The sequence below is a fragment of the Arachis ipaensis genome, chromosome B1 (genome assembly GCF_059453495.1).
Source record: "Arachis ipaensis isolate K30076 ecotype BB chromosome B1, ASM5945349v1, whole genome shotgun sequence".
Lineage (NCBI taxonomy): Eukaryota > Viridiplantae > Streptophyta > Magnoliopsida > Fabales > Fabaceae > Arachis > Arachis ipaensis.
The window spans coordinates 3378542-3401240 of NC_142436.1; the positions used below are offsets into that span (position 1 = coordinate 3378542).

The following is a 22699-nucleotide window of genomic DNA, read 5'->3' on the forward strand; positions in this document are numbered from 1 at the left end:
ATAACTATTTATGTTGTCTCCTTCTGAGATGAGTAATATTATGACACTCTTAAAGACAAGTGATAAAATTTTGTGGCTACTAAAAAGATTTTACCAATAATTATTATAATTGTCACTAAAACTTTTTAACAACAAAATATAAAATGACTAATGTCTGACATTAGCGATTATTTTTATTTTCAATAAAACCAAACTAACTTATCACTAAAAGTGATTTTCTTGTAGTTACATACAAAACAAAAAACAATGAGTTATATTCAACTTAAAAATGGACTCAATATAAAAATGAGATCTAATTGCCAAAACATTTATAAAATTAACGGTAATCATAATCATATTCCCAAAACCATGTGAACTCAATCCATACGAGAAACTTCCATTACCATTCTTTATATATATTTTGACACCCCTATAATATTATAACATGAGGAATTCATTCATATAATACCTACTATTATTCCATCTTGCCAATTATTGCATGCATGTCAATTATATATGCACATACATGAACGAAGCTATATAAGTATATGCCTTATGAGTAATAATCATCCAATCCAATTCAAGTTATAATCTATATAAACCACTCCAACACATTTCAAATCCCACAGTCACAAACACAAGCGTTCTCCAAATTCAAAAAGCCACAAAAAATTTTCAATGGCACCTCTTAATATTCATATGAAAGATGTAGTATTTGTCACACCATCTAAGGCCACTCCTTCCTCAATTCTTTCTCTATCAACACTTGACAACATACCTGACCACAATAGCCTATGTCAAACCATTCATGTTTACAAATCATCAAAAAATCATGGTGCTTACACAAATGACCAAATTGCCCCTAACCCTATTAATGTGATCAAGGAAGCACTCTCAAAGGCTTTGTTCTATTACTACCCTCTTGCTGGTAGGCTAGTGAAACATGTTGATGGGAAGTTTAGAGTTCATTGCAATCCCAACATTGGAGTTCCATTTGTGGAGGCAATTGCTAATTGCAATCTTTCTTCTTTTCATTACCTTGATGGTAGTGATACACAAGTTGCAAAACTCTTTGCCTTTGATCTTCCTTCACAAGATGAAGAAAGTGTTAAACAATATCCTTTAGGGTTCAAGGTGACAAAATTCTTATGCGGCGGATTCGTCCTTGGCATGGCAGTTTCGCATGTTGTCATAGATGGATGTGGAGCATCTCAATTCTTAAGAGCTATAATTGAATTTGCAAGTGGAAGAAATGAGCCTTCGGTAAAGCCTGTTTGGGAAAGAGAAAGGCTAATTGGGTCATTTACAAGCACTCCATTGCCAAGTCCCATGGATGGTCCCTCGGTCGCGAGTTCACCATATCTTCCCTCCAAAACACTTGTGCATGAATGTTTTAAGGTGGATGATGACAACATAAGAAGACTCAAGATGAGTTTGATCAAAGAATTTGACAACAATATTGTTGAAACCACAAAAGAAAACATCATCATCACAAGTTTTGAATCACTAGCTGCTTATGTTTGGAGATCAAGAGTTAGAGCCCTAAAACTTAGCTATGATGGGAAAACAATGCTTAGTGTGATAGTGGGAATTAGAAGGCACTTGCTAGATCCTCCTTTGCCAGAAGGGTATTATGGGAATGCAATTGTGGATGCAAATGTGGTGCTAAAGGTGAAGGAACTCAATGAGAAGCCACTCTCACAAGTTGTGAAGCACATCAAAGAGAGCAAGAAGGTTGCTTTTACAAAGGAATATATTAGAAACTCAATTAACACTTTTGAGTCAACGGTTGAGGATTTTGATGTGGAAGGTAGTGGTGCATTCATGAGTTTGACTGATTGGAAACATTTAGGGTTCTTGGAAAAATTGGATTTTAGAGGGAATGTGTTGGTGAATGCACTACCTGCTCCATGCAACATGTTTGGGTCAGTTGGATTGTGCATTTTTGCACCTCTTAGTAACATTGATTCATCAATGAAAGGAGGAGTTAGGGTTTTTGTGTCACTCCCCAATGATGCCATGCCCAAGTTTAGGGAGGAGATGGAAGCACTTAGCTTTATTAATTAATATAAATCATAGGATGCGAATTTGAGCTCCATTTAAGAATCTGCCGCTGGCCAATGGGTTGCTGCATGCACAAGGCAGGATTCGAACTCTCGACACTTGCTTAAGTGGACGAGTGAGCTGACCATTCGACCAACCCAAATTGGTTATTTAGGTAGATACTTTAACGATGATGTATTCACATAAAAATGGCATTATGAATTATTAGATGAATTGATATCATAATATAAGTATCTACCATATATCAAAAGATGGAGTACTATATGGACTATATCTGTTCATCTGTTTATTTCTATAATTTCTATTTTTTTTATTTGAATAATGTGAAACAAGATTTGATTCTACGATGTGCTTAAATATTATTTTTATGATACTGATGATTTCTTTTGAATAAAAATTTGATTTGTCTAGTATTTATTAATAGTTGTTTAGACAGTATATATATATATATGCATTGACCATGCATGCATGGATTACACAATTATTGAAATGAGACATTTTTAGAACTTCTTTATTATTTTATTTTATTTTTGGTAGATGGATGATATTATTTTCCCTCTAATAATTAGTATACTACTCTGTCTTTTTTTTAAATAAAGTATTATTTTTGTTTTTAATATTTGAAATAAATTTTATTTGTATTCTTAACATTTAAACTATTTTATTTGTATCTTTAATGTTTATAAAAATAATTTAATGTTATTCTGTCATCAATTATACTAACAGATCAAGAGAATATAATTTAAATACTTTAATCTTATTCTAAGTATTATTTGTATTCCTCGCGTGTCATGCGGCACTTGACTTAATTTCGTCGCGCCTCACCTTACTGCCTGAACTCGATCTGCCAAAATAGGTGATAAGTTGTTTTTTTTATTCAGTTTTTGAACGTTGATAAAACAAGTTTAAGCATATGATCAGTTTTTTTAATAGAATAGTTTATGAGCTGATTAGGAAAAAATATACTACTAGTTGAATACTTATTTTTTGAATTAATTTTTGAATTTTTTTAATAAATCGTGTTTATACCCAGATACTAATGAGTAGATTGCTCTCTATTCCTTATTATCATAAATATCCTATGCTTCTTGATAAAGATGAGGAACAATTTGAAAAGGATGGTACTAAAAATGTGATTAAGAATTATAAAAAATATGTAATATCATCAATGGTGGTTTGGAACAAGAGATTGTCAAGAATGATAAATCACGTTCATCAGATGCTCGATTTAATGTCTCTAAGAAAAATGATTAAAAAATAGACAAAAAGAATTTGGCAGGAAGAATGCTGGATGATGATGAGGTTATAGGAGATGAAATTGATGATGGAATTCCGATAGAAGAAGAGTTGAATAACAAAAGTAACGGGAGCAAACAATCACAGTATGAAATAGGAAAGATAAGTAAATTCACAATTTACTAACATTTTTTAGACGTTTTATGTTAATAGAGATTAAATTAAAAAAAATTTATATAATATAGAAACTTAATTAAAGAAAAAAAATATAAAAATTTAATAAAATTACGAAGACATGCAAAATAATTAAATCTTTATCAAACACAAAAACTATTAAACTATGCCATAGTGTGTTTTTATTATTGTTAAAAACTATTACAAGAAGAGAAATATCAAGTAATATAAAATAAAATAGAATTATATACTACACAATACAAAATAAAAGTCACTTTTTTTATGTTAATTATATCAAAAATGTTATTTATACATTAAAAATAGTTATTAAAATTAATTATTGTATATTTATGTATAAATATATATTATTTAATTTATTTTTAATATATATTTTATACTAATAACTAATTTTGACTAATTTTAATATATACTTACCATAATTATTATTATTATTATATAGATCTGCTGCAAGTCTATGAATCCGATCCTTCATTGATTCAATAACTATATTCAATTTTCTTCCTGAAATCTTGGGAAGTACTTTAATTTCTTCCTTGGATGGGACTAGAAGCAACACACAAAGGGAGTGATCAATTACATGTTAATTATTCTCTGTCCCCACTTCAACGGTTTCATCTACCAAACTTTATATGACCCACAATTTTTTTTATGAACCTAAACAGTACAGGTCTAATGCTAAAGCATTACAATCCCTGACTCTAACTCGACCAGACTCAAACTACTGATCCTTGGAAAGCACTCAAGAGAATATTAAGATATATAAAAAAAAATGAGATAATGTGAATAAGAGAAATTTATTTATGACTCAAATCAAGTAAATTCAAAAAAAAAATTATTTAAAAAAATATTAAAAATATAACTATTTATATTGTCTATTTTTATGATATTTAATTTTTCATTCAATTCAAAAGAGGTGTATATATAAAAAAAATAGTATTGATAGTTAAGATTACTAACTACTATAACAATAATATTACGAAAACAAAAAATGAAAAAATTAAAACCTATCTTATTTAATATTTATTAATTATTATAATAATTAATAAAAATTAAATAAGACAAGTTTTAGCTGATTTTGACTAAATTTTATGAAAAGGGCTAGAAGACCAGTAATTTTTATGATTTGTAGCCATTAAATAGTTATCAATAATAATTTTAATAGTGTGAGATTAGTGTAAAATTTCATCTAATAACTTACTTTTCTTTACTAGTTACATACTGTCCAGAATTTGAAAAAATTGCTGATCTGTAGATTTTTTTTTTTTATTACCCAACATTTCTACAACTATAAATAGATGTAAGGATGCTATTGTTTCGGATACTACAATTTATTCAATATACAATTCAATTCACAAATCTTACTACTTCTCCTTTCTATAATTCAGTTCTTCAAACATATTAACAAGGGCTATGCTTGTAGTCTGTCATAATTGATTAATTGTCATAGAGATAAGAGATACGTGTCATGCATATTAAGGATAATTTAATGTCACACGCCTGAATCTATAATAATTAAGTGCTAAAATATATAACTGATAAACTGTAATTTTATAATTAAAAAAAATAATATTCACAAGAGTGATGATGACCAATAACCCTACTTGTTTTAAATAATTAATTAAGTTGCAGATAATAAGAATTATAGGGTGTAATTTAATACTTTAAAACTAATTTTGAGAAAAAGTCTTATAGAGGAATTGCTATTTAGACTTCTCCAATTCTAAATACGTAAATTGTGATGCAACATAATACGAGTTTTTATATTATATATATATATATATTCTTTATACGAAAAGATTCGCAGCGCTTACTGATTCAATCACAGCAGAAAAGAGAACAGCAGATACGCCCTCAATAAGACTCAGTATTGTACTGGCCATACAAGACGAGAATCCATCTCTTTTTGATTGAGAAATGCTATTTCGTTTTGTCCACTTTCTCCATCCCTCTCTATCAAAATGAAGGAGTCCTCTCCGGGAGATGAAGGAGTCAAGTATAAGGCTCGCTTAGTTGCAAAAGGATACAGTTATTGTACCGGTAAACTGATGTCTTAGCAATCCTTAAAACTAAGCAGTATATCCTTAAAACTAAGCAGTATATATATATATATATATATATATATATATATATATATATATATATATATATATATATATATGTTAAAGATAAAAATGTTAAAACTCAAAACTTTTTAAATGACTATGAAAAGATTATATCATTTGATTTATAACTCATTAGCAATATAATACGAGCTTATCTCTTCTTGATTATAAAATTTATATTCAAACCCAACTTTACATATTTAAATTTTAATCCTTCCACTTTCTTTTAGAATTTATTTGGTTGGAGAGAAGTTTTTCTCTTCCACTCTATTATTCCTTTATTTCTCTGTAAAAAAACAAAGTTTAGCGTAAATTGTGAAGCTCAAGTATCTTGAAAAGAATATGTAACTTCATTAACTATATAAATGTTATTTGTATTTATTAGATATATAATTATTTATATATTTTTACTTAAAAAAATAATTTTTTAAATAAATAATTTTATGACATAGTATCATAATATAATATTTAAAAAAATTTAAAATTTGATCATTATTTTAAAAAAAATTAAATACAAAACAAATAAAAAATTATTCATGCTTCAAAGCTTAAAAAGAGACACTTGAGTAAATATTTTAAAAAAAATAATTTTGTGATCATGTTAAAGATGGAGAAATAGATATTACTATATTAAAGAGGGTTTAATTTTTATGGTAATTTAGAATCAGGATCCAGGTGATTTAGTGGTTCATTTAGAAGCATAGGAAAACAAATATAATTTTATTGTTTTTACTTTTTTTTTTCTTTATAAAATTCTAAAAATATTAAAAATAAAAAATAAAAAACAAACAAATACACCCTAAATGGGTCAATTTGAGATTTTCAAAGAGAACACCTATAACTAATTTTATCGATCCGAATGCATTTATCTTAGCTTCTTTATTTCTTTCTCCAATGCAACATTTTTTAAGGGGCACTCTACTATACAGATTGAGTGATATATAGAAAGAAAATAAATTCTTTTTATCGTTATTTTTTATTATTTTATTGTTATTCAAAGTGTGGATCTTACCTTTTTCAATATCTCTTTCATCCCATAAAAAGAAAGATCTGTAAACCTACATCTTTACCATATAATTCACCTTTTTTTAAACATTATGATTCCATACCAAATGAAAAAAGCTACTTCAGTCTCTTTCGACTGTGTGTATGTATATATGATATATGCATGCTGATGCTTTGAAAATAAAATATGATAATGACTCATGACCAAAAATACAATGAGAGTGACTTTTTAATTAGAACTCATGTGATGATGCTGCAGTATCATTTTAATTTAGAGGAGCTAATAAAATCATGTGTATGTCTTGAGTGAGTAATGATCAAGCAACATTTGCTGTTGTCTTAGTTGATCACATTATATACGCAACTCAATTGGTTGATGAATGGTTGTTATCAAGGGAGTATGTGTAGGGTTTTTTTTATTTCTATTTTTTATTTTTATTTTTTTTTACAATTTTGAATATAGAAAGTGTTGCTGGAACATTCTCTTGTGAAAAGAGTATATCCAGCAATACCATTGAATGCTTAATATGGAATTGTACGTTCGATCTCATAAGTAGTAAAGGCCAAATATTAAAAAAAAAAGTAAAATACTAAAAATGTCATCAAATTGCTGATAAAAAATAGGAAAAGTATACGGTACCAACATATCATCTGCTAACTTATTACTAACAATAATTAATTATTATATTTTAAATACATATATAAAGAGATACATCCAGAAAATATATCTATAAAGACACTTTTATTAAATACGACCATAAGAAAGATATTTTTATTAGACACATTCACAAAGATACTTCTATTAAACACAATTATAAATAAGAGTTGGCAGAAGTTGGCAGAAATGCTGTTGGTAACGTAGCGCGATTGTAAAAAATACTATCTAAATGTTGTTGTTTGTCTTGAAACTAATCTTTTCAAAAGTTTAAGTTGATAAAAGGAAGTAATATGATTGATTATATTTCTACACACTCTCTCAAAGTGAGAGTCTCTCTTTGAGTTTGATTGAATTTTACATAAATTTTTTTTTCTGTTTCATTTTTTATATTATTTTTTTTAACATAAAATTCTGATATCATATTATGAAATCAATTTTTCTAAAAATTTAAACTAATAGAAAAAAAAAACATGAAAATATAAATAAAAAAATATAAATGAGATAATTTGACAGTTTCTCCAATCAATTATATACTTGAAATGAAGAAGGCGCAACTAGATTATATAAGAAGAAGCAGAGACAATAATAAAGACGAGAAAAAGAAAGGAAACATTAAGCAAATCTAATTATTTGAGTCATCATTCTTCTTTTACTCAATTGAATTTATAATGCATATCAAATTTCTCCTTAGAAAAGCCATGAAGTAAATTCCAATTATGTTTTTGTGTCTTGATGTAACAAGCTCTGGTATAGAGTTTATTCATGACATTTAAAATTCTAATTTGAGTTTTGTTTTGGTGTTTGTGACTAAGTAGTGTTGAGTCAATTTAGCATTTAGAAATTTGGGATTAAAACTTCATTTGTTTTGAGATTAAATTCTAGAGGACTAACAATTTTAGTGATTAAAAAAAATAAAAATTTGCTTGTATTAGTTTAACTATAAAGTAAAATAAAAGAAACGTATTAGTCACTTAATACTTTTTTGTATTTGTTTATCTACAAATGATTTTTTTCGGGAGTTAATTATATATCAATTTGATATCCGAAATATTCAAGCGCTGATAAAAAAATTCTAAAAGATGTTATTGACAAAATAATTCTTACATATTTTAAAAATATGATAAAAATAATCAATAAATATTATATTTTTTGTAAGTGTTAATTTTTATTATTTAGCAAACAACTCATCTATTTGATCCAAATTTTTGCGGCAATATTTGAATAAATATCTAAAACCTACACAAAAAATTTCGAAAAAAATTTTGATCTCTACATTTTTTTTATTTTTCAACATAACGTGGTCATTCATAATAAAATATATTTTTTTAAAATTTACTTGACATAAAATTATTAAAATTTAAAGATAAAAAAGATCTTTTTTTTAGTAATGATTGCAAAACAATTATATCAAAATCTTATTTCTAATTTTTTTTTAAAAATATATATTTAATATTTAATTCGTTTGATCTCGTTTTTAAATTTTTTAAGAGCTTATTTGTGGTTAATATTTTTTAGAGTCTTTTTGTTAGTGATGCAAACTTTCAGATATTATTTCGGTAATTTACTCTTTTTTTTGTGACGATAGAATTAGAATGTTAATTTTGTGAGATAGTTGACCATAAGATTTTTAAAAAATTTTCATATCCAAAATGAAAAGTAAATGTTACCCATTTATTAATATACAAGCAATATATTCATTTAACGTACCAACATTTAACATTGTCGTTATCTGTGTTTTAAGCTTCTGATTTTAGAATAAACTTAAAAGGTTTGAAATGTAATATAATGGACTAAAGTTTATACTTTAAATATTCCTTTTTTTTACAATTAATTAACTTCATTCATCAACAGCAGATTAGCATTATTAATTAATTCAAGGACAACTGGACCAAAGAGATTACCACAGACTTATCATATGAACGAAGAAACAATACATTTTCCAGAAAATAATTAAAGTATTAGGGGTTTTCTATAACCAAGACAAGGGAAAGATAAAGAAAAACATAGCATATATAATATATAAATGAAAATTCAACTATTTATAACATAACCATGACATTTACATTCAATAATTTTCAAGATCATATATATATATATATATATATATATAATTTTGTCCATCTTATATCCTGACCTTATCTATTATTATTGTTGGATGGTCTTATCATGAATTTCAATAATTATTAGAAAATAATTTAATCTAAACAAAACAAAATGCACATACATATGATCACAAATATGAAGCATAGGGCGGCAAGTATTGATCTATATAAGTTCTATTCCCATATATTTCAAATGGCACAAATAACAAAAGATAACAATCTCTAAATAAATCCATCAAAGCCACATTTTTTCCCATCATGGCACCTCTCATTGTGGATATGAAAGATGTTGTATTTATCAAACCATCTAAGTCTACACCTTCCTCTATTCTCTCTCTATCTACACTTGATCAGAGACCTGACCTTAATATGTTATGTCATATCATTCAAGTTTACAAATCACAAAAACATGATGTTTACCCAAATGACCAAATTGACCCTAACCCTATTAATGTGATAAAAAAATCACTCTCAATGGCCTTGTTCTATTACTACCCTCTTGCTGGTAAGATAGTCAAACATGATGATGGGAAGTTTAGAGTTCATTGCAATTCCAATGATAGAGTTCCATTTATAGAAGCAATTGCTAATTGCAATCTTTCATCTCTTCATTACCTTGATGGTATTGATGACATGGAAGTTGCAAAACAATTGGCCTTTGAGCTTCCTTCACAAGATGATGAAAGTGGACATCATTACCCTTTAGGGTTCAAGGTAACCAAATTTCTATGTGGAGGATTCACAATTGGAATTGGGGTCTCACATGTTGTATGTGACGGATTTGGAGTCTCTCAATTTCTTCATGCCATAATTGAGTTAGCAAGAGGAAGAAATGAGCCATCAATAAAGCCTGTTTGGGAAAGGGAGAGGTTGATGGGGTCAATTACCGAAATGCCCTTGCCGAGTCCTATCGATGATGCCTCGGCCGCCGTTTCACCATATCTTCCAACCACAACACTCGTGCATGAATGCTTTAAGGTGGATGGAGAAAGTATAAGAAGACTCAAAATGAGATTGATCAAAGAATATACTAGTCACAATAATATTAAGACTATGAAAGAAATTTTCACAAATTTTGAGTCACTCACTGCTTATATTTGGAGGTCAAGGGCTAGAGCCTTGAAACTAAACTATGATGGGAAAACTATGCTAGGCATATTAGTTGGGGCGAGAAGACATTTGGATCCACCTTTGCCTGAAGGGTATTATGGGAATGCAATTGTGGATGCAAATGTTGTCCTTTCAGTTAAAGAACTCATGGAGAAACCTCTCTCACAAGTTGTGAAGCACATCAAAGAGATCAAGAAAGTTGCTTTTACTAGAAACTATATCACGGATTCAATCAACACTTTGGTGACAAAAGAACAAGATTTTAATGTGGATGGTATCGGTGCATATTTTAATGTGACCGATTGGAAACATTTGGGTTTCTTGGAAAACATGGATTTTGGAGGGAATGTTCTAGTGAATTCTTTACCAGCACCATGCAACATGTTTGCCGCAGTGGATTTGTGCATTTTTGCACCTCCTAGTAAGTTGGATTCATCAATGAAAGATGAAGGAGTTAGGGTTTTTGTGTCTCTCCCTAATGCTGCCATGCCCAAATTCAGGGAGGAGATGGAAGCTCTTAGTCTTCTTAATAACATTTGAACCCAATAATATATCTTAGGAATGCATGCAACATGTATGGATATGTAAGATCTGTTAATCATGTTTGTTTCTTCTTTAAGTCTTTTTGTTTGTTTATTACGTGGAATAAGATATGGTTGTGCTGTGGTTATTGTGTTTGATGTTTATGATAATTTCTTTCAATAAAAATGGAATTTTGTATTTATTTATTATTTAAAAAAATTACCATAAATGTATCCATCTTGCACAATTATTAGAAGCAATGTATTTTTATATTTGTCATATAAATGAATTCCATCAATATTGAGAAGTAACTTGTAATACCTAAAAGTCTCATTACAAGAAGAAAATATTTAGAAGAGACAGTGAAAATACACTATAGAATTATCTACCTAATCTCCAACACTAAAAGAAGAAGTTTTTAGCATTGCAGTATTGCCAGCTATGATCGACTCCACACCAAGAATTCATTGTGGTAACTTGTTGTAAGACTCCTTTCAATTTTTGTAAATCTGTGCTATTATTTTTTGCATTGTCAACCAAACTACCCTATAACTAAGTCTAAAACTATAACTTCTTTGTTGTATTTTGCAAGACTTTTATCATAACAGTAACATCGGTCCTAATCAGCAAAAAGATGAAAGTACAGATCACGCGATAATTGAACTATCTGTGATTACTAGATATCTATGTTGTCAAACATGTATGGGGTCTATTATAACTCCTGAATATGATTTTCTATCAAAGTGTGATTTGAATCAACCAATTACAGTCTTTTTCAAATTATTTTCACTTGCCATGACAATTTATGTAATCTAGCTCCCTCATTTTATATTTAATTCCACAGTAGATGCAATAACTCTTCACCCTAATCATAACTTACTCTTTACTTTGGAAAGATTATCCAATTTAGAGTTTCGCTAGAGCGTTTGTATCGTGCAAGCCTTGATCCCCAAAAACATACTCAAAGTCCGTTGTTGTTTCACCTCCAGGTTTATAGCGGAAAATTGCAACAAGTATTATTGTGTACCGGAACATGATGAACCCTGCTGTGCAACTAGATTGCTCCTTGTATCGTCGCCACTGTCTTACCTATTATGGTAGGCTCATCACCCAAATCATCCTTCCGTACTGTATTTTTAATCAGATCTGGTCTTTTGTCTTTCACATTAGCAGAAATCATATGAGGAGAACCTGCCATTTCAACCGCAAGCTCGTGATATGAACAATTATCTCCCAAAACACATCCACAAGATGATTTAAATTAGCCGCAAAAGATAGAGATGCCACCAATGCCAGCACTAGTCTAACTACAGACATCAAACTCGAATAATTTGAGAGCTGATCTCCCAAAATTGGCAATAACCTCCTCAAATTTACCATATAACTCATGGGTAATTCTCATCTCCAAAAAAATCTTATGACAATGAAACAGAATTTGCAGATCTTTATCGCATCCTATTACAAGCAAATTGTGTAACACCCTACCACACAAAATTTTATGCTTAAGTTGTAAAGTTGAGGTGGTGAGGTATTACGACCTCTAAAATAAAATATATACATAATAATAGTTGAAAGATATAAAGAGAAGCCTTAAAAGAAAGTTTAAACAAAAGTCGCAAAAAGAAAAAGCGTAATGCTCACTTAAATAGAAACTTGCATACGAAGAAGAGTAAAAACACAAACATATAATAAGAGTAGAGGGTCAAAAGATACATAATATCAAACTCCTGGCTCGACCTGCGAAACTAAGGCCGGCCAGAGAATATATATATATACACCCCAATAAGTCCCAAAATACATAAATATACATTTAGTTCTCCATCAAAAGTCTCTAAGAGGTTCAGATTCAATATATATATACACGTGGAAAAATATCAAAAGCCAGTATCCCCACTTCGTCTATAGAGTAAATCCAGACGCCTCAACGAGATGCCTCACGTCCTGCATCTGAAAATCACAAGATATGTATGGAATGAGAACCGAAGGTTCACAGCATGGTAACGGTGCCCACATAATTAACATATAAGGTCCCGGAAAAGTCAAAGACAATCCTAGAACTTCCGATATTTGATTCGAACTAAAAATAAGACATAAACTAAACCAAAAGTTAGGCGATTAGCTAAGGATTCTCTTTCTAATCTAACACTCCCCTTTTTCGACCCCTCCGAACCTCCCAATCGCCGGTGGAACTACCCTCGGAATCACCTCCTCTAGCCCGAGGGATCTCTTAGTTACAAGCACAGATAATACATACAAAGAAATCACAAATAGATTGTAGAAACAATAAGTAAAACAGATAGCAGGTAAGCATATATAAGCACTTAGGCAATTCAAGACAAAGCACACCAAACAAACATATAAATGCATATGATGCATGCTTGTCCTATGGCTGATGAGTCTCATATGTCGGTTATATAGTCAACCCGACATGTCCGGTATCTAACCCGGATATCGTCCTCTTGAAAATTGGTGAGCGGTACAGTACTACGATCCTCACCTGGTGAGTGGTAAACCACCTCGATCCCTACCATCTGCAGGCGGTAAACCACCTCGATCCCCACAGATATTTTTAATTGGAAAACAGCACACACGTGGGCGGTAAATAACCACGATCTTCACCTCAACTGCAATCCTTGACAAGCGGTACACCACCACGATCCTTGTCAGGTGCATGAATCGCAATTACATAACCCGTGGGCGGTAAATCACCACGATCCCCATAGACATATTGATACTGGACAAGCGGTAAACCACCTCGATCCTTGCCAGGTCAAAGCTCAAAAATCAATCATACATTCATTCTCAATACAATCATCATTCATGACAATCTTAATATTTTTCACACTTCCTCAAATAATTCACATTAAATTAATTATCATTCATTATCAACATGGTCATCAGGCTCAGCATATGTGCAACGCTTCCACAATTCCTCAACTTACCATTCTCCGCTTTACAGCTTTCTCCACTGACAAGTTACCTTTCTCAACAGGTCCACCCATACTCCACACCCCAAAAACCAATTACCAGGCTTTAAATAATAATTATACAGGTTTGGAAAGCCAAATGAATGGTTTGAAACTTAAAAATCCATTTTTCAGAAAAACAGGGGTTTGTGCACGCATCCTTTAAAATTTTTCCATCCTACGGACGCGTCACCCTGCTGCGTACACAGAGCCTCTGGGCAAAGCCCAATGGCCACATACGTGTGTGCCGTGTACGCGGGCATAGCAGTAAATGCAAAAGTTACTATGTCTAGAATTTCCTATTTTGCATACCAAACTTCGGACGCGCATAACTTTTTTGTTTTAAAACATTTTTCATTCGTTCTTTGAACGACATAAACTATACGGATCTAATTTTTATTTAAAATAAGTTTGAAAAAAATTGAGGGTCCAGAAGCCAAAGTTATGACATGCCAAAATTTGGTTAAAAATTGATTTTTATCCAAAATTTACCAAACCTCCAATTTTTAAAACACACAAACAAAACCCAATTTTTACCATTTCAAAATCAACATCAAGCATTTCTATACTATACTAAATACTCTCTGGCTCTTCCAACATTTAAACATTATTTAAACTCCCATTTTTTAATCTTTATTCAACAATTTCCATTCAAATGCAACAATTCTAATTATGCTCATTCCAAACATACATCATCATCAATTAATATCACACCACTAATACAATACTCAATCATACATATCAATAATCATCAATCTCAAAATTACCAAGCCTCATAAATACCAACAAATATCAATCATCGCAACATCAACAATCCAATCCTATCTTACGGTCAACTAACCTAAATTTTCACGATACATTATATTTTAATTATGAGAAACTAAAACTATATCTTCCTCTTTAATACCGGAACACCTCAAGCATTCACCGTCCACAGTCCCAATTCCTTTCCAATCAAAATTCCGAGCCACCAAATTTCAAGTTCAAGCTCCAATTTCTCAATTTTGATTCCAACCAATAACCAATTTCAATCTAATATGACAATTATTACTATAATCAATACAAAGTTCACTAAATTGAAAATGTACCAAGAATTAGGGGTTCCTTACCTGACCTACAGCTCAAATGAACTAAACTCGACGACTCTTGCGAGCTAATTCGATCATAAACACCTAAATTACACAAAATCTCAACACATTTACTCAATAATTTCAAAATTGAGGGGTGAGAAGCTGGGCAAGAAAATGGGACTTACCAACAATTTTGTTCTGTGGGTTTTGTAGAGCTCGATGCTGTGGTCGGATGGCCGCAAACGGTGCAACGATCGGAGTTTCGGATTGAAAGTTATTTGAGATTGAAATTGAGTACGGGTTAGGGTTTTGGGGTTCTTCAATCTCCCTTCCCCTTCAGCGTGATTCTCCTAATTTCGGGAAAGAATGGCTGAAGCGTGGCTTTATATACATGGGCCTTGGGCCCGGTTTAAATCCGGTTCAATCGATTCGGCTTATTTGACCTAATTTTAGGACAAAATCTTTAAAATTAGTGTCAAAATTCGTATTTTAATTATTTTTCTATTTTAAACTATAAAATTTAATTTTCTAATTTTTTTTAAATAATAATTAATTTATTGATTAATTATTTATTAATTCCCCGAGATTTACAAATTGTACTTCATAGAGATTGCAGCATGGTAATCGGGATCTCATCAAATAATTTCTTTACCCGCATGGTTCCACACCTTACAAGCTTATGTTGTATATTGATTTAACCATTAACGAAATTACTTGATGGACGAATAAAAATACTCACAAGATCCTTGTTAGTAAAATTTATACTCTCTCTTTTGTTTTTCTTAATTTTTTTTCTGTAGTCTACAAAAGCTAACTAAAAAACTTTTTCATTAAATATTATATTTGGCCACTCTACATTACAATCATGTTCAACCAGTATTTATACACCAAAATCATTTTTCATAAACCATTACACCTTCTTACGGATTTGTCATTCTTCATAAATCACTGTTTTGTACCGTTGTTTATGATTTGTTGAAGGTTTTTCGTAAATCGTGACAAAGTACCATAATTTATGTTTTTTTCGCTTGCAATGTAAACTGTGGGGCAGGGTTCAACGGTTCACATATAAATACAAATGTAGAATTCGATGTATTCTTCTGTAGTTTACATAGATTTAGTTTATGAGCCACATGTAATTATTTGACTAAATCCCCAAAATGGTCCCTCAGATAGGGCCCCTGCACCAATTTCACTCCTGAGTTCCTAATTGCACCATTTTGGTCCTCGAGATTAAACTCCGGGCACCATAAAAGTCCCCAAGCCTATTTTCGGCCTGAGTCAGCAAATCGAAGTGCTGATCTGGCAGGTAGCTGCCACGGTGGATGTGAAAATGGCTATATGACGTGGACATTTGGTGAATTTGCTCCAATATATATAGTCCCTACTCCCATTTATAAACCCTAAACCCAATGTGAACCATATCTTCTTCATCTTCTTCTTCCACTTATGTCTTCTTTCTTCTTCTTCTTCTTCTTCTTGTGACAAATGGTGGGTGGTGCTAGACACGCAGCAGGGAGTTCGAGCCGCTCCTCTTCAACCAGGAACTGGACAAGAACATCAAATGCAGAATCTTTTTCCCAAATCAACAACATGGTTTGTAGGATGACCATGCACCTCGAATTTCTCATAACCATTATCACCAGCCCAAATTGGATGCCAGTTTTTAGACTCCTTCCTAACCTTCTCAAGCCTACTTTTGATAACTGGTGGTAGTATTCCCACGTGATTTTCCAGCTTCACCTTATTCTTAGCCATTGTGCGCATTACAAACATTCTGACATCCTTGAGCAGTGTGATGATTGGCTTTTCTCGTGCTTCCTTTATCTTCGAGTTAAATACTTCACATGCGTTGTTGCAAATAGAGTCTAACTTCAGCTTGTGACTGAACTTTAACCTTGTCCATGAATCCCCTAGCCATTTTTCTAGATATGCCCAAGCATCCTCGTTAAGCCTCTTAATCTTATCCATTAACTTCTTGAACTCCTGGTACGTAGTGGCCCGTGCATAATTCTACAACAATCCCCTCAGTTCCAAGTCTTTCCATTATTTGTTGAAATTACACCACAACTGCCACACATAGAAACGGTGATGCACATTAGGCATCACCTCCCTCATGGCTGAAATCAGACCCTGCAACAGAAATTGAGATAGCATAGCCATGTTGAGTGAGAACACATGATAATTCACCATAACAGTCCCTAACTTTCACCCGTGCACCATAATAGACCCTGACTTTCAAAAAATGCACCATAACAGTCCATAACTTTCACACTAATTCACCATAATAGACCTTAACATTTACATTGTGCAAACAATATGGTCCCATTCTAATTTTGCAGAATCAGTTCATATTCAATCCAAATAAAATTCACCAAACTGATTTCAAGAACAACTCATAAATGGTTGCTTATGCTATTATGCAGACTTCCTGATTTCAAGAATCAATAATCAATATATCATCATCATTAACCAATGTTAGTCACACACATACAAAATCAAATAAATAATCATTATTTCAATAATCATTAAGTTTTTTGGTGAACAAGCCACCAACATTTCTTCATCTTGTCATACCCAAACTCTTTATAATAATTCCTAATATAGAAATCATCTAATGTATCTTCATCAATATCAGCCAAACAACTTTTTTTATCAGGAGAATAAACCATCCTTCCTTCATTTTTTTCAAAGCTACCCCCATGATGGAACATAATGTCAATTAGATTTTTCGTCTGCATCAGAAATAAAAATTGTACACATTAACTCAATGACCATGGTCACAACCCAAAAATTAACAGATTGCATTTTATGGATGGTAAAAAAAAACTTTCTCCTGTTTCATTAGGCAAAAACAGAGCATATTTAAAACCCATATCCTAACAGAACAATATATGAAACCCTAAACCTTTATCAACGATGAAAACACCCCACCACAAACAAACAAAAAGCCAACTAAACCCTTGAAAATCAAGCTATGATTGTCGGAAAAAAAAGAAGAAGGGCACTGTGTACTCACCTCAATAACAACAACAATGGTGCTTCTTCAATAACGGCACTGTGAACTCCATGACAACACTAGCAGTCCCGCAAAACTGTTGAACTCGCAAACACTAAACCACCGCACTAAGTCTTCACCATTGTCAGAGAAAGAGGGAGTCTAAGTGTTTCGGTGTTGGAGAAAAGAAGGAGAAGATTGTGAGTGATCAAAACCCTTATGGCTCTAACCTTTTGTTTTCTTCATTCATGTAAAACGGTGACGTTTTACTCTCCTTAGGCGCCAAAACTCTAAACGACACCATATGGAACATCCACCGTGGCAGCCATTTGCCAGATCAGCACTCCGATTTGCTGACTCAGGCTGGAAATAGACTTCGGGACTTTTATGGTGCCCGGAGTTCAATCTCAAAGATCGAAATGGTGCAATTAGAAAGTCAGGAGTGAAATTGGTGCAGGAGCCCAATCTGAGGGACCATTTTAAGAATTTAGTCGTAATTATTTTGAAAAAGTTATGATTCATTTTAAACTTCCTTTGGTTTATTTATACAATTTGTCTAATTTATCAATTTGTATATGTAATGATAATTTCGCAGATATATAATACAAAAATTAAATTTATAATATTTTTTGTAACTATACTAATAAAATTGTGTAAAAATTTGAGTTCTCATTTTCGTTGATGATATTAGCCAAAATGCAACCAAATGAAATAAGCATATAGGCAACTAGGGTTGACAACGGAACAGGAAGGGGGCGAGGGATATCTCTTTGCTCTCCATTTCTGCTCCTAAATTTATTCCCTGTTATCGCTTTCATTTTCTATAGGGTCTTATTTTTGTGGGGACCCATTCTCTATATCTCTAATAGTTTTGACTGATCATTAATTTTTATAGGAATAGAGTTGTAAATATTTATTCTATACAAAAATAGCAAGACTTTATACAAAAAGTTTAAACGGCAGGACGACGACTTTTTTCAAAATGATGCAGTGGAGGGACACGATGGCGAGCCAGAGCACAAAAAAGTAAACGAGGTGGGGGATGCGACAGTAGAGAGGAAAATGGACACGACGATAGAATTGCGAAAAAGAGAACGAACACACCCTCGAAGAGGAGAAAGAATGCCACGAACAGAGATAACGACACAGTGAGGGTGATGGCACGGTGAGGGATGATGGCACGGTGAGGGGTGATGGTGCAGTGAGAAGGGAGAGTGGCAAGAAGGTGATGACAGAAAAGGTAAGATGGAGTATGGACGACGTTAAGAATCTCTGAATTGAAAAAGGGTTATGTAAATAAAGATTAGGAATTCAGAGTTTATATATATATATGGTATGTGAAATAACTAAAAAACATATATGAGAAATAAACTATTAAGAATAATTAAATAATTTATGAATTTTAGGAATTAGCAGAAACGAGATGAAGATTCCTACTCAAATTTATGCGCTTACTTCGAAAGAATTTTGTCCTCCGTTCTCATCTCGTGAAAAAAATTTTCCACAATCGAATCCTTATTCGAGGCCGTCTCTACAAAAATCTTCGGAGCTTTGAAAGTTTTGTCATCCCTATACGCAACTGCTACAAGCGAAATTTGCACCTCATTAAGTGACTACAAACTACATATAAACCATTCAATATGCAGCTATGCAAGTCCTATGTGCTCCATCAAATGCTTTAGAATGCACGTGCATTCTCAACATTAGTGTTCCTTACAATTCTATACTTAGCTTCAATATTCAATGTAGATTTAAATTTTTAATGATTTTATTTTGAAAAGAATTTCTAAATACTGAATGATTTAAAACCCATAATATATATTAATAAACACTAACAGGTTTATTAATTATCTTTTATAAATCAAATATGTATAATAATGATAAATATAAAATTAGTCAAATTATTAAATAATAAATATTTAATATTTAATATTCTAATAAAAAGATTTAAGGTTAAAGTCTTTGAAATAACAAAAATAGATTTTAAAAAAATTATAAAATAAAAAATATTTTTTAAAAAAGAATTATACACCAAACTCTTTATATATCTTTTTGTATAATAAAACAATATTCATATATTTCATTAAATTTTTTTTGGTGTCATATTTCATTATCGGTTCAACTAGGTATCCTTTAAATATGGTACAATTTTCAGCCTTTTCTTACAGTAATTCAAAAAAAAATAAAACTAACATATCTAAAAATTGTAAATAGATTTAGTGTCTTTAAGAATTAAATTTATATTTAAAATTCAAATTAAATCAAACTAACATTTAAAATTTAAATCTTAAATTTCTGTTTTAAATTTAATATATTTAATATAATAATATTTTATAATTTAAATACACATCTAAAATTCAAATTACTCAAAATTTAAAATTTAACTTTTAAAATTCTAAAGATTTTTTACTTTTTAGAATGGATTAACTTTGACGGGTGCAAGGAAATTATGATTAAGTTCTATTTAGTAGTGTGTTAATGATCGAAAGATATTATTTTTGTTGCATAGCTTTTATAGTCAATTAGCTTGCTGGGTTGGTTACACTGAAATTGAAAGAAATACATCTATTTGTTGGGATGAGAATAAAGATAAGAACTTGTACAAGTAATTAGCGTGAATTATTACGATTCAGGACGTGTACTTAATTAGTTTGAGTAAAGAAGCAAAAAGTAATCTAGAATTTATAAGAGAAGATGTAGTTGGTATAGTCATAAAAAATTGTGTTTTTATTTTTCAATTATAACACATCTAATAGTATGATATTATATACAAAATATTCTTAAAACACATCTAAAATGATAAAAATCTAGTTTTTAGATATAAACGTTTTCAAAATTGTTAAATTCTAGTTTTTAAATAAAAACGTACATAATACAATTAATCTTTTGATTTTTGATTCAATAAAATGCATCTAATATTTATTATTTAAATTATTGGTTGGATTTTTTCGTTACTTTTCAATGATAACACATCTAATAGTATGATATTATATACAAAATATTTTAAAACACATCTAAAATCGTAAAAATTTATGATGTGTTATAATCGAAAAATAACAACACATTTTTAAATTAATTGTTGATTATAATAATTTTGAAAACTAATAAGTATCGAAAAAAATTCAACTAATAATTTAAATAATAAATATTATATTCATTTGATCGAATAAAAAATCAAAAGATTAATTGTATTATTAACGTTTAAATTTAAATATTTAAAGTTAGCCTGATTTTGGATGTGTTTTAAAAATATTTTGAATAAATATCATACTATCATATGTGTTATAATTGATAAATAACAACAGAATTTTTATGACCATATCAACTACATCTTCTTTCTTAAACTCCAGATTTTTTTTGCTTCTTTGCTCAAATTACTTACGTAGAAAGTACTTTATTTGCAACAACTTTATTAATAAAATTAAATAAGATTAACCTTGTTCCAATTAAATCAGCAGAGCGTTTTTATGTTTAAATTAAAATATAATTAAAAATATTGAACATGATATTTCTTAACAAATTACATAAATACATGTGTGAAAAATAATGATACCTTTCACCAATGCAAAATGAGAGAGTGCTTCAGCTGGAAGGTGGTGATAGTCAAGTGGCAGCGTCGTTTTTGGTTTAGGATTCACTAATGCGTGTGAATGTCCCGTATAATAAGGAATTTAAAAAACTGTATCTGTTACGTGAAGTTACGAAAGTAAAGCAAAGTCACCGTAACCACCAATGAAGTGGGTGGGTTTTAAAATTTAAATTTAAATTAAAATCTAATTATAGATATGTATCTACAAAAGAGGAACATGCTATACTAAAAAAATAATTAAATATTATTTAAATTTGATTAAAGGCTGATTAATATTGTACAACTAGCATTTCCCTTTCATTAAATTTTAAAACCACCTTACTTTTCTCTCTGATTAAAATTTGAAAAAAAAAATGCTTAAACCAAGATTTAAGCATTAATTTTTCATTGTCATATTTGTTTAAAAATAATTCTTTGTTTTTAAATATTACATGATTGAAAAGTATTATAATTATAAAAGATCAAATTTATTTTACAAAATTATCTTTAATTATTGTTGTCTCATTTATTTTCTTTCTTTCTCTATTATATTAATATTTATTTTTTTTTCTTGTTGTTATTCTAATCATATCATTAAGTATGGATATAAATTAATGACTAAAAGAAAAAAATGTAATTTATTTTTTTTAAAATAAATTATCTGTGCCGAAATGAAAACTTTGAACTGGAAAATTATCAATCAATAGTGAAAGTTCGAACCAAAATGTATGTTAACCAATTTATTACTATCTATTTCTAATAGCATCTATTGTTAAATTGACCCACATATTGCTAGTTGCACACATGGAGTGGTTTAAAATATAGTCCTAGAAGGTGACATTTCCGTTTGCAGCAGCCGTGTAAATGTTATTTTATTTTGTTGCATTTTCGCTGGCACGCACTATCAGAAAAAATAGCCGTTTAAATTTTTTTACATTTATATTTGTACAGTTATTAAAAAAATAATAAATTTGATTTTTATATTTTATATCTGCAAAAATATCAATAAATATACAAATTGATCAATTTTATGAAAAATATTAGAAATTATTAAAATTTATTATTTTTTATCATCACTTAGTTATTAATTTAATTTTTTTAATCTAATAATTTAATAATATATT

The 22699-nt window shown here is 30.2% G+C and overlaps 2 pseudogenes across 1 annotated transcript; both read left to right on the top strand.

Annotated features, from left to right (window-relative positions):
- Positions 1-657: 657 nt before the first annotated feature.
- On the top strand, positions 658-2227 carry LOC107644411 (tetrahydroanabasine acetyltransferase pseudogene; annotated as a pseudogene).
- A 7326-nt stretch (positions 2228-9553) lies between these two features.
- On the top strand, positions 9554-11175 carry LOC107643840 (tetrahydroanabasine acetyltransferase pseudogene; annotated as a pseudogene). The gene has a single exon (XR_015902659.1). The product of XR_015902659.1 is annotated as a tetrahydroanabasine acetyltransferase pseudogene (transcript).
- The last annotated feature ends 11524 nt before the right edge of the window (positions 11176-22699 follow it).